Raw genomic sequence first — 6,351 nt, forward strand, 5'->3', positions numbered from 1 at the left:
AGGATATTTGAATAAAAGTTTTTCAATGAAAGACCTCGGTGAAGCTGCTTATATATTGGGCATCAAGATCTATAGAGATAGATCAAGATGCTTAATTGGACTTTCACAAAGCACATACCTTCATAAAGTTTTGAAGAAGTTCAAAATGGATCAAGCTAAGAAAGGGTTCTTGCCTGTGTTACAAGGTGTGAAGTTGAGTCAGAATCAATGCCCGACCACTGCAGAAGATAGAAAGAAAATGAAAGGTGTTCCCTATGCTTCAGCCATAGGCTCTATCATGTATGCAATGTTGTGTACCAGACCTGATGTGTGCCTTGCTATTAGTTTAGCAGGGAGGTACCAAAGTAATCCAGGAGTGGACCACTGGACAGTGGTCAAGAACATCCTGAAATACCTGAGAAGGACTAAGGATATGTTTCTCGTTTATGGAGGTGACAAAGAGCTCGTCGTAAATGGTTACGTCGACGCAAGCTTTGACACTGATCCGGATGACTCTAAGTCACAAACCGGATACGTGTTTATATTGAACGGTGGAGCTGTCAGTTGGTGCGGTTCTAAGCAAAGCGTCGTGGCGGGATCTACATGCGAAGCGGAGTACATAGCTGCTTCGGAAGCAGCAAATGAAGGAGTCTAGATGAAGGAGTTCATATCCGATCTAGGTGTCATACCTAGTGCATCGGGTCCAATGAAAATCTTTTGTGACAATACTGGTGCAATTGCCTTGGCAAAGGAATCTAGATTTCACAAGAGAACCAAGCACATCAAGAGACGCTTCAATTCCATCTGCGATCAAGTCAAGGAGGGAGACATAGAGATTTGCAAGATACATACGGATCTGACTATTGCAGACCCGTTGACTAAGCCTCTCTCACGAGCAGAACATGATCAACACCAAGACTCCATAGGTGTTAGAATCATTACTGTGTAATCTAGATTATTGACTCTAGTGCAAGTGGGAGACTGGAGGAAATATGCCCTAGAGGCAATAATAAGGTTTTTATTTATATTTCCTTATATCATGATAAATGTTTATTATTCATGCTAGAATTGTATTAAACCGGAAACTTAGTACATGTGTGAATACATAGACAAACAAAATGTCACTAGTATGCCTCTACTTGACTAGCTCGTTGAATCAAAGATGGCTGAGTTTCCTAACCATAGACATGAGTTGTCATTTGATTAATGGGATCACATCATTAGAGAATGATGTGATTGACTTGAACCATTCCGTTAGCTTAGCATTTTGATCGTTTAGTATATTGCTATTGCTTTCTTCATGACTTATACATGTTCCTATGACTATGAGATTATGCAACTCCCGAATAGCGGAGGAACACTTTGTGTGCTACCAAACGTCACAACGTAACTAGGTGATCATAATGGTGCTCTACAGGTGTCTCTGATGGTACTTGTTGAGTTGGCATAGATCAAGATTAGGATTTGTCACTCCGATTGTCGGAGAGGTATCTCTGGGCCCTCTCGGTAATGCACATCACTATAAGCCTTGCAAGCAATGCAACTAATGAGTTAGTTGCGGAATGATGTATTACAAAACAAGTAAGGAGACTTGCCGATAACGATATTGAACTAGGTATTGAGATACCGACGATCGAATCTCGGGCAAGTAACATACCAATGACAAAGGGAACAACGTATGTTGTTATGCGGTTTGACCGATAAAGATCTTCATAGAATATGTAGGAACCAATTTGAGCATCCAGGTTCCGCTATTGGTTATTGACCGGAGATGAGTCTCGGTCATGTCTACATAGTTCCCGAACCCGTAGGGTCCGCACGCTTAACGTTCGGTGACGATCGGTAATATGATTTTATGTGTTTTGATGTACCGAAGGTAGTTCGGAGTCCCGGATATGATCACGGACATGACGAGGAGTCTCTAAATGGTCGAGACATAAATATTGATATATTGGATGAGTATGTTTGGACTTCGGCAGGGTTCCGGGCAAGTTCGGATGAATACCGGAGTACTGGGGGGTTACAGGAACCCGCCGGGGAGTGTAATGGGCCTCATGGGCATTAGTGGATAAGAGGAGGGGCGGCCAGGGCAGGCCATGCGCCCCCTCCCCCTCTAGTCTGAATTGGACAAGGAAGGGGGGCGCCCCCCTTTTTTCTTCCTTCCCTCCTACTCCTACTCTTGGAAGGATTGGAGTCCTACTCCCGGTGGGAGTAGGACTCCCCTTGGGGCGTGCCTAGGAGGCCGGCCTCCTCCCCCTCCTCCACTCCTTTATATACAGAGGAGGGGGCACCCCAAAGACACACAAGTTGATCATTGATCTTTTAGCCGTGTGCGGTGCCCCCCTCCACCATAATCCACCCCGGTCATATCGTAGGGGTGCTTAGGCGAAGCCCTGCGTTGGTAGCTTCATCAACACCGTCATCACGCCGTCGTCCTGACGGAACTCTCCCTCGAAGCTCTACTGGATCATGAGCTCATGGGACGTCACCGAGCTGAACATGTGCATATCGTGGAGGTGCCGTGCGTTCGGTACTAGGATCGGTCGATCGTGAAGACGTACGACTACATCAACCGCATTGTCATAACGCTTCCGCTTACGGTCTACGAGGGTACGTGGATGACACTCTCCCCTCTCGTTGCTATGCATCACCATGATCTTGCGTGTGCGTAGGAAATTTTTTGAAATTACTGCGTTCCACAACAATTACTACTCCACTGCGCGCATGCGAGTAGTTAAATCATGGGTTGCTAGTACTTCCATTAGTCTCCTTCATATTTTGTGCCAATTTTTGACCATATTTGTAAGTAACATAATATTTATGCATGTCATAAAAAGTGGCACAAAAAAAGGGGGCCAATGAACCAGGACGTAGGCAGCATGATCAATTTTTGCCAGGGCTACTGTTGGTGGCCTTTGTATTTAAATATGGACAGAGTGGAGTAGTACTATCTTTATCTTAGCCTCTTAGGGCTCTCCCAGCGCCTAGGCTCGCCACACCCACCGGATCCCGCCATGGAGGATCCCTTAGATCCCAGGATCCCGCGGGCTGCCCTCTCGCTGCGGCCCGCAGCACTGCCGCCTTTGAGCGAAACCCACATGTGTTTATAGGGGATCCATTGCTCTGGAATCACAGATCAGTGGCGCCGGAGGACATGCCAGGGGTGCGTTTTAGGTGGTGGGCAGCAACGGCAAATCGGATCGAGTAAGCGTGGCATCGATTGGAGAGAAGTTCCAAGGAGCTGCGCCTGGCGCAGCACAAGGCGGAGGCACAAGTCGATCTCAGGGGAGAGATGCTGAGGGATGTAAGCATCTGGCAGCGCCGCGTTGATTTTGAGCTGGGGCTAATGGCAGAGATCATATTCACGGAGTCAACTGCGGAGGAAAGAATGTGCATGTCTGCACAATGGCATGAGCAGCCGGTGCAACTATTCAAATGGGCGGTAGGAGAAGCCAAATCCCGGGACCAGTTGCGGCGGTGCCGCTGGCCATGCATCGTAGGTGAGGTGAGCTGCCCTCCTTCCCCTCCAGCGATGCAGTGACCTAGTCGGTTTGTAACATCCCAATTTTTATTAAATTTGGATGTTAATAGAATCATTCAATGCATGTCATATTTCTTTGCATTTTGGAGTTTTTAAAGTATTCAAATAATATTTTTCCACTCGAGAAAAACAAATGAGAGGGGATAAGATGACTTCCTCAAAATATAGAAGAGTGGGAAAATTTTATTTTGAATATTATTTGATGTTTGGGAGTTTATTGGTATTTATTTTATTTGCAAAAAGTGCATTAGTTGCATTAGGAAATTATTTTCAAAATGTTCTGTGCTTAAGTAAATGTTCATTAGGCTCTAAGTATTGTATAGTTATTTTAGAAATTATTGTGGTGTTTTTATTAATTCATTTGAATTAGTTATGGGCCACTTTAATCTCCTGTTAAAAAAACACACACGCACGCACGCAGCTGGACCGAAACTGGGTTCGGCCCAGGAGCGCCCGACCGGCCCAGCTAGCCATTTTGGCCCAAGGCCAGCGCCCCAGCACCCCAGCGCCCGATGCCTTCCGCCCGGTCGACCGCCCGCGCCTGCCCTCGCTCGCCTCCTCTCGCTGTCGCTGCCAGGCGGGCCCCACCCGTCAGGCCGTCCTCAACCTCCCGCACCGCGCGGGATAAACATCCGCGCCTCGCCGCCCACAACCGCCGGCTGCCTCGCGCTCGGATAGAGCTTATCCGCAGCTCCCGTGCCCTCTGACCTCGCCTATACAAAGGCCAGGACCCCCTCTTCCATCTTCGCCGTCCCACTTCTTCCCACGCCGCTCACAGCCGCCGCGCTGCCCGTTCGCATCTCGCCAGAGCCGCGCAACTCGCCGGAGCATTTCGTCGCCCGTAGACCACTCCGACCCTTCCTTTTCTGTAAATTTTCTTAGTCCGCCGAGGCGCATCCTTTTGACACGATTTTTGCCCCTAGGACCCATCGGAGCCGCCGCACCATCGATGCCAAAGCCGTCGGAGCACCGAAGGCCGCCGTCTTTGCCCCGCCCCGTTCGGACGCCGCCGACGCACGCCGACACCACCTTCGCGACGCCCTCGATGCGCCGCACCTCCCCGTCTTCTTCCCCGACGCCGAGGACCGCCGTAGCCGCTGCCCCACCATCGACCAACGCTGTGCCGCCATCCTCTGCTCGTCGTCGACGCCGCCAGCCATTGTAAGCCACCGCACCTCCTCTGGTTCGTTTGATCAAAGATCAACGGCTTAGATTAGATTCGTTAGGTTGTTATTTTTAGTCGAACCGGTACGCGGTTAACCGCGGGTTTTATTTTTAAAACCGATCAGCTTTTGTTTAAATTAGCCATCGCCGCCGTTTTGGTTAAATTGTGAACGTCCGCTGTTTAAGCTACGCGGTGAACACCTTTCGGCCAGTAGGAATCTGCCACGCGCCAGGTACCTGTTTGCGATAGTTTTTCTTCACTGTTTAGTCCCTTTTATAACAGATTAGTCCTTGATCTTAGATTAGCCATAACTTTTAAACCGTAGATCCAAACTCGATGAAACCAGCGGCAAATTCCTCGTATTGTTTAGATCTATCCAGTGGTATACTTTTTGCAAACTTTTGTCAGATTCAAATTTGAATTTATTCATATTTGAATTCGAACTTCAAATGGCCATATCTCCCAAACCGAAGCTCCGATTAAGTTGATTCCTTTTGCATGTTGTCACCGTAGCAAAACCCTATCACCTGGACCTTTGTCACAATAATTTTCACACAATAGAATCTGCCCTTCAATATTTTTACTAGTATGCATAGTATGCACTATATTTTCACATCACTCTTTGAACCATAGGCCTATGTTGTTTTGCACTTAGAATATTTCTATAGTAGCTTAGTGTGTTGTATGTTCATTTGGTTTTTTCGAGACTTTTTGCTATGCTTGTTCTTTTGGTTCTCTGGAATGTTTGCTTATGTTTGTTTACCTTCTTTGTGATAGATTGCCCGGAGTGCGAAGCAGAATATTATCAGTCTTTAGAATTCAACCAGCAGTACCAAGGCAAGTTGCATCTTGATCATGTTTCATTACCTATGTTTTTATTATGCACTTAGTTCTTTGCAGTAGGACTGCATGGTAGGAAACTGATGCCGCATGACTATGCTTTTCACCCAGTAGTTCATTGAGGTAGGTCTGAACCATATAACATTGTCGCCATCGTTTTACATTATGTTGCTACGCTAAGTAGATGTGGATTGGGGAGTGATCATTGTAAAGTTTGAGTGACAATGTAGTAAATAGGACCTAAGTTCATTAATGAACTACCTGGGCGGAAACTTGTGGGAATGGTGGCGAAGTACAGTGGCGCACGCATGGGAAATCCATGGTGGTGCACCACTAGTGGACCGTCCGCTCAGGCTCAAAGATATCAATCGTATTCCCATGTCTAGAAGCTTACGTGTGCAGCCACAAGCCAATATGGGCTCTGGCTTAGTTGAGTAGCTAGTGTGACCCCTTCCGGGATGGGCTAGCAGATGTAGAATGATGTAGGTGTACCGGCCTATCTGTGGGTTAAGGGGAAACATTTTCGAAAGGCTATGTCTCGATCTCCCGATCATGGAGGTGGTCGAGTCTTGTGGGGAAAAGTGCGCAACCTCTGCAAAGTGTCAACCTAATCGATTAGCCGTGTCCCCGGTTACGGACAACTTGAGCATCTAGTAGTGGAAATGCCGGGAGATCTCCTCACCTTTAATTAAACAGTTGGGTTTTAAATGAAACTTGGGAGCGGATGGAGTTGGGTTTGCCAACTCATCCTATGCAAATGTGTAGTAGTAGAATATCATCTTTCCTAATAGGGAAAAACTAGCTTTTTGCAAAAAAAACTAAACTT

Source organism: Triticum urartu, chromosome 3A, assembly GCF_056163025.1.
Source record: "Triticum urartu cultivar PI428250 chromosome 3A, HENAU_Tu73, whole genome shotgun sequence".
Taxonomy (NCBI): domain Eukaryota; kingdom Viridiplantae; phylum Streptophyta; class Magnoliopsida; order Poales; family Poaceae; genus Triticum; species Triticum urartu.